Below are 12,071 nucleotides of genomic sequence, written 5' to 3'. Positions count from 1 at the left end.
TTAGACACATTAGTACATTTCCTTTTGCAACTTGCAAATTGCAAGTAGCACAAATAGCGAGTTGCAATAGGAAATGGTCATTCATGTGGTCCTTAGTCCTCTCTATCTCCTCTGAATATCAGCCTGCTGGTAATAGATATAGGATTAAGGGAATTGCAAAGTTTAAATGTATGCAAAATTCCTTTGTGCAAGAGGCTTGGCTAAAGACCCACTAGCAGTGGAGCTTAAACATAAAAAAACATTGAATTCACGGGTGAAGGAAACCATCATTACTATCACTTCCCTTGTAATAAGGAAAGTAAACCTTTTAAGTAAACTTGCTGCCATTGGGAAAGTAACATGTAATATGTATCCAAATGCCTGTATGTCTTTTTTACAGAGGCAAGATGGCTGCCGTGGTGAAGGCTATGTGAACAGCTCACTCCCTGCTCCGGACACCTAGGGGAGAAAATGCTCCACATTTAGCTGGATGACTGTTGCTTTTCGGAAGCATTTCAGCTCTAATTTCAGCTTTTGCGGTACTCGAATGTAGCCGCAAAGTTTTGGCGTTTAACTGACTTTTGGGCGACTCTCTGTTTCATTCAATCCAGCTGGAAGCCTACACACCTGCATACCTGCATACCTGCTCCTGTGATCCGCGGTTCATGGATGCTTGCCGGTCTGTTTCTATCTAGGCGATGCGCCCCGCTGTGGCGTTTCCCTGTGCTAGTACCTGGTCCCCGAAGCTACATGGTCCGTGGCCGCAGAGGGAACCGAAAAAAGAAAATGCCGCACAAGGAGCTCAAACTGTGACAAGGAGCATCTCCTCAAAAGACGCGGTAGCTGCTGTAGGAGCTGCGGGAGATAATGGTGCAGACTTGGGGCCAGATGTAGGTTGGCAAATACCTGTCGGTAACGGCCCAAAATCGGTAAAATCGGCCGTTACCAAGCGGTATAGCGAGAAAGAGATGTAGGTGTCAAAAAAATACCGATTCGGTAAATATCAATCGGAAAAATACTGACTCGGAATTCTCCGAGTTCATATTTACCGATTCGGTATTCACGACTCGTACATATTCCAGAACAGTGGAATATACACACGGCTACAGAATGGCGATTTTGGAGATGGTTATCTGCTAGGTAAATATGTAGCACACACCCTGAAATGTATCTCAGCTCCATGTGGAATGTGTATGAAACTCATGTACCTCTCGTTCTCTCCCAGGTGACAGTGCATACGCCCTGCGTTCCTTTGTGCTGACACCGTACCTGAACACAACCAACAGAGCAGAAAGGCGATACAATGTGGCACACAGGTCCACCCGCAATGTTGTGGAGAGAACCTTTGGACTCCTGAAGAGCAGGTTCCGTTGCCTCTACAAAAGTGGAGGTGCGCGACAGTACACCCCCCTCCTGTGTTGCAAAATTATAGTGACCTGTGCCATATTGCACAATCTTGCTACCAAGGAAGGAACAGAGGTGGAGTTGACACATCATGAAAACATAGATGAGGACCAAGAACATGCAGAGCCCCAGGCAACAGGGCCAGCCGCAGTAGATGGCAGATTGAGACGGACAGAAATTACACAACGCTATTTCTAGGTAAAGTATGACACACACACAGGTATACTTCCAGACATGAGTAGTTTATTCTGCACTACTTCATGATATTCACATGACTGTACGTCAATGTCACTGGCTGCACATACTCAATTGCTGTCACTGTGTGCAGTAGAGTCAGTCCCCTGCATACTTCAGTGCTTGCGTCCTCGCACCACATTGAGGGATTTAGGTGCCTGTCCTTCAGGTCCCCTGCTGGTGCCTGACTCTGCCTGGCTGTGCCTGCCGCTCCTGCGCACCTCCTGGACAGGTGTACTGGAGCCACTCCTGCTGGTTGACCCCTCAGTCTCCTCCACACCTGTGTCACCAGCATTGCCTAGGTATGAGGTCAACATCTGCTCCATTGCTGAGGTCACTCTACCCATGCCCCAGGTTAAGTCAGTGCAGCAGTGCTCTATTGCTTCCTGCATTGAGATGGAGCGTCTGCAGAGGAGAGCTGTGTTGGCAGCGAACCTGTTCATGGCCTTGGTCTGTTGGCGCATGTACTGCCGTTCCCTGGCACGCTGGAGATGTTCCCTGTCAAGCTTGTTGGAGAGGACCCCCATGTAGGTAGAAATGTCAGAGATCCTCTGTGCTATCAGGTCCAAGCTAGTAGCCATTTGGGTTATGCCCTTGTCCATGTTGGACATTGTTGCGCTCAAAACGTGCACCTGCCGCTCCATGGCTTGCAGTGATTTGGCCTGCTGGCGTTGCACCTTCACCATCGTGCCCTCCAGCCCACAGAACACGCTCTCCCCATCCTAGCCCTCCCCACCATCACGTGCACTCCTGCCAAGAACAGTAGTGCGCGCTGAGCCTGCAGACATAGTTGGTCTTGGCCTGTCAGGCACGGGCGCACTCTTCTGGGGGACATCTTCCTCATCCTCTGAATCAGAGATCTGCAGAATCCTCTGTGGGGGCTCCACCTGGCTACCTTCCCCTCCCGGCATGGGCGTGTTTGTGAGGTCAGGAGACCCAAACAACAGAGGAGACATTGGGATCGGTGTAGTGGGTAGGTCTGGTGATGAGGGGTCCTGGGTAGGGTCGTCTCCACCTTCTCCTGCGCTGTGACGACTTTTCCTTTTTTCTTTCTCCCCTCTTTTAGATGGTGCTGCCCTCTCCTCCCTCGGCAGTGCAGAATGAAATTGACATAGTGTCAATGCTGTAGTTTGTCTGTGTGTGTTTCTTAATTAAATGGTCTGCACACATTTGCACACTCCACATTGCTTGTTTGGGGATGTGTGTGGCATGCCTTGCTGAGTCATGTGTGGTGTACTTTGCATCTGTGTACATGACTACGTCTACCATGATATATTGCAGCAAGAAATTGTGACCTCTCCTGCTGTGTCATGTGTGTACACAGTGGGGTGCAGGGTTGGGATAGCTGGGGGTGCATGGGGGTACATGCCTCTTACCTTGTTTCCTGGCTGCTTTCGCTGTGCTGTCCAGGTCTCCAATCCCATGGATGCATTCTGAGTCCATGGTGGATGCAACTTGCTCCTCAATTGGTGTAAGTTTTGGGGCTTTTCCCCTGCCACCTCCAGTCAAACCTGCATCCTTTCTCTGTCCTGCAATCTTCTTCTTGGTCACTATACGCAGGTCATACCACCACTTTTTGATGTCCTCAATGTCCCAGTGGGTGACTCCTATGGCATTCACTTTGCCCTGAATTGCTAGCCATATGTTCCTCTTCACAGTCTCTGCAACATGCAGAAACTGCCTCCCAAATATTTGGCTGTAGTGGCTGACAATTTCTTCCACAGCCACCTGTAGTTCCCCTGGGCTGAACTTAAACTTCCTTTTCCTCTCAGCAGCATCCTTCTGTACTTCCTGTGCCTCCATTCTGTCAGTCTGCTTGCCTGTGGATGCTCTGCTCCTCTCTCCTCTGCAGATTTGTTTGTTCAGTTGGTTTCCACCTGCATGGGTGTGGCCACTCCCAGGTACTGGGGTGGGGTGCCTCTCTCTCATTGGTTGGATTCACAGGGCCTTGGCTGTGGAGTGTGTAGGCTCTCCCTGATTGGTTGACAGGCTCACATGGCGTGTTTCAAACTCCCAAATCGGTAATTACCAAATCGGAGAAATCCGAATCGGGATTTTCCGAATCGGTGAATCCCATTCATTCCTATGGGCAATGTGGCCCATAGGATTGCTTGGGTTTCACAGACTCGGATTTTACCGACTCGGTCAATTCCGAATCGGTAATTACCGATTTGGCTTAACGAGTCATACCGAGTCGGTAACTTTTACCGACTTTTTAGCTACATACCATTTACCGATTGAGGAATACCGATTCGGTATGAGTCGGTATTTTCCATTCGGTAAATGGAAATTACCTACATCTGGCCCATGGTGTCGGCGGGCGGGAAGAAAACACCGGCAAGCACTAATGCTGACACGGATACACACGCCTCAATGAAAGGGAGAGCTATAGCTGTACCAGCGCTCTTCGAAAAACAAACTGCCAGGAACCGTAAGGTGAGCAACATGAATAAATCGATAGAACTGGCAGAACTGGGCAGAATATTGATGAGGTGGCTCAGATTATTAACGACAATACCATCAACGGGGGCCTAGCGCGGCTAAGTATAATGGACTCAGCCTTAGGAGCTTCAGGGGACTGTAGCATTATGGGAAATGGAGCCCCTACAGAACTACAGGGTGGTGCTATGCCGGATTCTTTTGCCGGTGCGACACTAGGCAATGTAAGAGTGCTTGAGCTGACTGATGTTTCAATAACACCAGCAGAATTGGGGAACTATGTACCACAAGAAGCAGTAGAGGCAATAGAGAACTTCTTTTCCTTGTCTGACCCCTCTTCAGATGAGGCCATGAACCACAGTAAAGACTGGGCAGACTATAGCGAAGAAAATAGTTCTGTTGAAGTAGAGTCTGAGGAATCAAGACTTAATGCAATATCGCCACATTCGAATGCTTCTACTGTCAGAAGACGAAAAAAAAAGGGCTCACAACGTATGGTCGGTAGGGTTAATGACGATTGTGCTGAGATATGCCCAGTACCCGAAATAGGTGCTTCTGCATCATTGGAATCAATTGATCAAGGCGAAGTAATAACTGAAGAAGGTTCTGGAAAAGAGAATATTCCTATGAGCCCTCAAGAGATAAACCTTACCACCATCTACCAAACCATGATGAGTCATCGTGCCGAAAGTAAGCTAGAAAAACAACGCACTCAGGTGACATGCTCTAAAGTTAAAAATGCCGTGCGACGAGATATTAAACTTTGTACTGAAATGGCGAGCAGAGTATCTGAGGCTGAGGCTAGAATTCTGGCACTTGAGGAAGAGACTATGGCACAAAAGCATGAACTTGAGAGTGTTAAAGCATATAAAGAGGATATCTCATATAAACTGTCAGGGCTGGAAAACCAGGTACGAAGGAACAATTTGCGCTTTCTTGGGATACCTGAGAAAAAGGAAGGGGCAGATGTTAAAAGATTTATCATCGAAATTTTGACTGAAGCCTTCCCTGACCTCACATCTTGGGATTGGTCAAAAGAAGTGCAGAGAGCGCACAGATTTCCGTTCAATGCAAAAAAGCCTAGGCAGGGCGAGGAGAATATCCTAGGGCTATACTAGTTTGCTTTAATACCTTTCTCGCCAGGGAAGAAATTTATAGTCTATCCCGTCCTGATAAAAAAGCCACGGCCAAGAACTGCGCATTTTTCGTACAATCCGATTTTTGCCAGGCCACAGTCTCCCAGCGCTGGCATTTAAGGCAGTTAATTTTAGAATTCCAAAAGAAGGGGCTACTGTTTTTCTCCAAAACCCAGCTAAATTAAAAATAGTAATCCAAGGGCAGATTACATTTTTCCTTTCGGAAATTAAAGCCAAGGAATACCTAGATTCTCTATGATGTGTAAACAAACAAGGTTCTGATCAACTATTAATTAAGCAGTTTAGTTCGTAGTCTAATTACTAAATTTTGATTTGGTATTACTATTAGGATGTGAATATCGGTTGAGCTGAATTATGTTATATGATCTATGCTATACGCATATCAGATGTATATCACATCTATGTTATATGTACACATTGGGATGTTCTTTGATCGTAATATCGTTTATCTTTTTCTTTTCTTTCCCCAGGGGTACTCGTGGGTGGGGGGACACGGCACACCATACTTAACAGGAACTGACTGTCCCTGAGCCTCATAGGTTGGGGAGGGGGAGGGGGGTTGGTTGCGGGGTGGGGGAATGGTGGTCACGGGGGTGGTGGGGGTGTAAGGCAGTGGTAGTTGTTAAGGTGCAGATAGTCAAGAAAAAAGACACTATTGGTATAAATTCTTGCAGAGGAAGACTAATGATGTTAAGTCTGATAATAATTTTTGGGTATGATGGATAAGAAGATTAAAATTTGTACGTTAAATATTAACGGCCTCAATGACCCTAAAAAGATAGGGATTTTGTCTAGACAAATTCAGTTGGCACGCATTGATGTATTGTGTTTACAGGAGACACATATTTCTTGGGACAAAAGAAATATATTGAATAGGCTGGGTCTCGACCTTTTAGTTTGCTCTAAGCAGACTGGTATTAAAAGAGGGATCGCTATTTTTATGAGGAAAGAGGTCGGGAAATGTGTCTTAACATCAGCCGACAAGTGGGGGAGATGGGGGCTCGCAGAAATGATTATAGAAGGCAATACATTTACAATGTGCTGTTTATATTGTCTGAATCTGGATGATAGTGAGGTATTCAATATTGTTAATTTGGAACTCGCTACTTGGAGCCAACCGCTTATTCTCTGTGGTGACTTGAATATAAATATTGTGTCTGATTGTAATATCTGCGTTCAAGGGAGGTAGACTGGCCGGAAGATCAGGACTTGTAGAGCTTTAAGAGTTTTAGCGGTTGGGAATGGGCTGTCTGATGCATGGAATAATTTTTTTCCCACTGACCCCGGATACACTTTTTTTTCATCACCACACCAAAAATTTGTTAGATTAGATTATTTTTTTATATCTTCTTTCTTCCTGGAAAGGTCAAATATTGATATTATGCCTCAATTAGTCTCTGATCACAATCCTCTCATATTAGAATTACTATTACCTTCCCAGAGTTCCAACTTAAATAAACTATGGTCGTTCCAGAGGACTCTACTCTTAAATGATCAATATCTGTTACACATGGCTAAAATTATTCAGGATTTTTTTTTACGTAATGAAGGGACGGCCTCAACCCAGATAGTATGGGACACATTTAAATCCGTTATCAGAGGGGAAACTATAAATGTTTTTAATTTCCATCGAAGAAAAACACAGGAAGAATTTAAAAACAAATCCGATCGAGTCAGGGGGGCATAGTTGAAATTAGCTATTGCTATCAGTAGGGGTCATGGAGTCGAGGATGCACAGCATCTTTTAACTATTGAACGGGCTGCCCTATATACACATCTAGCCGATCAAGTTGCCGTCAAGTATAAACAACATGAGGCAGAATGTTATGAATTAAACAACCAGACAGGCAAAATTTTAGCACAGAGGCTACGACAAAAAGCAGTCATGAATGATATGACAAATATTGTTGACCCTGCCGGTGTAACCCAAAGAAGTCACACAGGGATATTAAAGGCATTTAGCGATTTCTACAAATCATTATATAATAAAATGGATGATGATGGCATCTAAGATAGGGCACCACAGGATTGCCTGAGGAATATTGATAATCTTCCGATTACGGAGGCGGATATAATGTCTTTAAGTGCTCCGATTTCCTGGGACAAAATTAAAATGGCTATTCTGAGCTTAGCGCCAGGCAAAGCAATGGGGCCGGATATGATTCCCCTGGAATTCTATCGGGCTTTTCGAAACACACTTAAACCCCATCTGCTCAAGATAGTTCAACAAGCCTTTCAAGGACACCCACCTATCTCTTGGTCTCTGGCTACTAAAGTGATATTTAAAAAAAAGGGGAAGGATAGCAAGGAAATGGGATCCTATAGGCCGATTTCTTTAATTACATCAGATAGCAAAGTTTTCTCAAAAATACTAGCAAATGGACTGAATGATATGATGCCAACGATAGTATCCAAAATCCAGCATGGTTTTATAAAAAAGAGGGATACTACTGACCATGTCAGACGCATTATAACTTTATTCGACTGGGCCCAGGCCACAGGATAACCAGTCGGCGTCATACTGTTAGACGCTGAAAAAGCTTTTGACAGGGTCGACTGGGGATTCCTGTGGTCTGTCTTAGCTTGGAAAAGGTTTCCTAAAAAATATATTCAAGCAGTCCATGCGTTATACAATAACCCAAAAGCTGCTATACGTATTGCTACTACCACATCTGATCCTTTTTTGATCAAAAGGGGGACAAGGCAGGGATGGCCCTGCTCCCCCTTGTTGTTCGCTCTCTACATCGAGCCGTATCTAGTCAGATTAATAATGGAAACCAGGATTACTCCAGTTATGCTACAACATGTTGCCCTAAAGTTCTTGCATACGCCGACGATGTGGCAGTTGTCACAACAGATATAGCATCAGCTTTACCTAAAATAATAGAACTTGGCCAAGAATATGGGGAACTCTCCGGATACAAATTAAATATTTCGAAGACCCAGCTTATACACTCGGCTATAGGTAAGCCGGATGATTTAGTATTTTTCTCTACAGTTTCATATCTTGGTGTGACAATCTCTTCTAAAGTTGAAGATATTGTTGGACTGAATACAGATTTGATACTATCCTCCGTTAGTAGGACACTTGAGAGGCTCGATAATTTACATTTATCATTATATGGCCGTACAAATGCAGTAAAAATGGTTATATTTCCCAAATTTCTGTACTTATTTCGTACTATACCATTATTGTTTTCTTCTGTTTTTTTAAATAAATTAGACAGAACTGTTTCTAGGTTTATATGGGGCTATCGGAGAGTTAGAAGATCTTTAAAATGGTGCACCTTATCCAAATTAAAAGGAGGACTTAGGGTTCCGAACCTCAGATAATATTACTGGGCAATCTTTTTAAAAGCTATGGGTATGATGATTTTTCCAGATTTTTGTTTGGAGGAAGCAATGGCGCCGTCTATTTATGAGATGCTGCTAGGAGCAGAGGCCCGACAGTGTTTACTTAGGCTCATAGAACCAAGCTATTACAAAAAAACAAAGTTTAAGGTTCTGATCCACTTATTACGGTATATTCCCCCCTTTGAGTCACGACGGGCTCGACCGCATTTGTCCGCTTCACTGGGCACATTCACTTTCGTGTTGCCTCACAACTTTCACTATCGTGCTGACTTAACCTCCGCCCTCCTCACAGCATCATGGCTGTTCACTAGGTCCTGATTTTAGAGTATTCATGCACCAACCACCGTAGGTCACGTGATAGGATTGACTAGTAATGCGCTTACTGGTCACACTGAAGTCACTGGTTCCCTATCAAGCTCTTTACTTTGTTAACGCTATTCCTGTACTTAATGTGAAAATTTCTTCTCTCCCCCCTTTAGGCATTTAGAGGCTTATTTGCTTTAAGGCTTTTCATTGTATCTGTCCTGATGATGGACCCTGAGATTTACTAGGGGTCCGAAACGCCGTCGACTTTGTATGCACTGAAACCGTATTTTGATTACTATTGGATGCCAAGTGCATGGTTGAAATACTCTGTACATTTGTATTGTTAATAGAGTAACCTGATTTTGCCTTACAAAGCCCTTCTTTGCTGTCTATATCAACCCTTTGTACCTGCTCTGTTGGTACTGGACACAGGCTTGTGGTCCACACTGGTTGATTGTTGGAAGGTATTGTTATGTGATTTGAATACATGAATTCTGAGTAAAAACTCTGAAAGACCACTGTCCGGCTGGACATGCCTTTCTAAAAATATAGATTGACTCCGTCTATAATTTATTTTTTGCTGAAATTTCTCAATGTTGGGGACCAATATTGTTTGATAAAAAGTATGCTCCCCGAGGTCCCTGCTGACTTATTTTGGGGTCCCTTGTTGTTGTTGAATTAACTTTGCGCAATCGATTGATTGCAAGGGTTTCTTCCCTTTCCCTCCACTTCTCCTAAGTGGCCCTTGCTTCCCGGTACCTACAGTGGTGTACCTTCCCTTTTCCTTGTGTTATGTCTGACTCAGCACCTTTATACTCCCTTGAGTATATAAACAAAATCTGCGCAGGTCCCTCCTTGTTTGATACTCCAGACGCACCATCCCCGACAGGTAATACTAGTTTACCAGATGATTTGGAGAAATACAAGAAAAAACATGCCCGATTAGAATTAATGATGCTCATGCTGACACAGTACCTGAAGTCCAATACCATTCCCCTTGGCTTACAAGTGAGAAATATTCCTAGTGTGTTCACTGACAACCCCAAGTATATCACAGGGTTCAGCGGCATTGGGACTACCTGCTCCCGCCACTGGCTAGTGCTTGGGATTGATACTGCTATTGAGGAACTGAAAAAACTTGATGAAATTATCAAGGATCTGGAAAAACAAATCGTAGACGACAAAACCATTGTTGATACAAAGTCCCTATTAGAGAAAATTGACAAAACGGTTGCAGAGTTTCACCGGATAGAACAAAATAAGAAATCCAATAAGGTAAAGAAGGACATCAAATTCTTTTCCTTGGAACGTACCTATCCGTATTTACAGAAAGATTTTTATCTTAACCGTAACTTCAACCCACACCAGCAGACCCCTAGACCCTGGGGTCGCTTTAATAAAAGGAACACAGTGGTCGGTTTTACGGACTCGTCAGCTGAATCCTCTGACAGTTCGGATCCAGGAGAAGGAGCTAGTGGCCAGCAACGTAACCCTCCTCATTTTTTATCCAGAGGCAATTCAGAACCCCAAAAGAAAGGCAGGGTAAAGCAACAACAGAGATGGCACAATCCCCCTGGGGAACGCCAGACGAGGCACAAATTTTACCAATGGTAACTATTGATTGTGCTCTCAACCCTATACCGATTTTTAACATCTCTAACCACTCACTTACTGACCATGAGTCATCACTCCTCCAGAGAGGATTGTCATTTGTCCCTGCAACATACCCTAATTTTTTGGATCTACAATCTGAATTGATGGCCTTTTTTCGTAAGTTAAGACTACGTTCTTATTTTGAACTCAACCCGTCTGAACCTAAGATTACTGTAACACCTTTCAGGCCACCCTCCACGTTTTCCCCGACAACTAACATGATACCGAGAGAGATTGTTACGTTTGAAAAGGTTATCCTAAAAGAGATTTCTGAGTTAGAAAAATCCCATCTCTTTATACCATTTAACATTCCGATTGAAGAAAAGAAGGCCATTTCTACCTTGAAAAAACAACAATCTGCTAATAATTAAACCTGCTGATAAGGGTGGGGGTATTGTCTTACAGGATATTGATAATTACAAAGAAGAACTACTACGTCAGGTGTCCAATACCGATCATTATTGTAGGTTACCTTGTAATCCTACAAAGGAACTGCAGACTCTGATCAGACATGTTACAACAGACGCGATGACTAAAGGCATCATTAGCCAACATGAATATAACTTCCTTAACACCACCAACCCTAGGATACCAGTGATCTACACTCTACCGAAGATCCACAAAAGATTAGACAAACCCCCGGGTAGGCCTATAGTGTCTGGCTGTGGCTCAGTTTTAGAACCATTAGGCCTTTACGTCAACCATTTTCTAAGGGACTTTGTACCAACAACCCAGTGTTATATTAGAGATAGTATGCACATGATAAACATCATAGAAAATCATTCATTTGACCCTAAAATTGAAACCCTTTGTACATTAGACGTAGAGTCTTTGTACACGAACATACCCCAGAGAGATTCCTTGTTGGTAATGCAGGGCATTCTTAACACTAGACCGAGCCCCCACAGAGTTCCAACTATTTTTATCATCCAACTCTTAGAAATCTGTTTAACACGGAATTTCTTTATGTACGACTCACAGTATTACCAGCAAGTACGGGGTACATCTATGGGGGCTGTTTTTGCCCCCACCCTAGCGATTCTGTACATGGACTGGCTGGAGACAAATACCATCCTGTCCCCCACAAACCCCTTTCACCAGGGATTGAAGAAATGGAAGAGATATATAGACGATATCTTTTTAATCTGGGGTGGTACTATCTCTGAACTCGATGGTCTTTTGCACTGGCTGAACCACAATTGCAATGGACTTACCTTTACTATTACTCACAACAAAAATAGTATCTCCTTTCTTGACCTAAATATTCAACACCAAGAGGGCATTTTGTACACTTCCCTTTTCCGCAAGTCTACGGAGAGGAACACATTGCTACGTTATGACAGTTGTCACCCCAGGGCCCTGAGGGACAGTTTACCATACTCTCAGTTCTTGAGACTGAGAAGGAATTGCTATAAAAAGGAAGATTATTTCTGTGAGGCCAACATACTATCAGGGAAACTCCAGTTCAGGGGGTACCCATGGTCGCCTAATAAAGAACTCTATGAAAAGAGCCTGGTACTGTCCACGCGAAACCCTCCTTGAGCC

The sequence above is a fragment of the Lissotriton vulgaris genome, chromosome 6, assembly GCF_964263255.1.
Source record: "Lissotriton vulgaris chromosome 6, aLisVul1.2, whole genome shotgun sequence".
Classification (NCBI taxonomy): domain Eukaryota; kingdom Metazoa; phylum Chordata; class Amphibia; order Caudata; family Salamandridae; genus Lissotriton; species Lissotriton vulgaris.
This window is presented reverse-complemented; position numbering follows the sequence as displayed.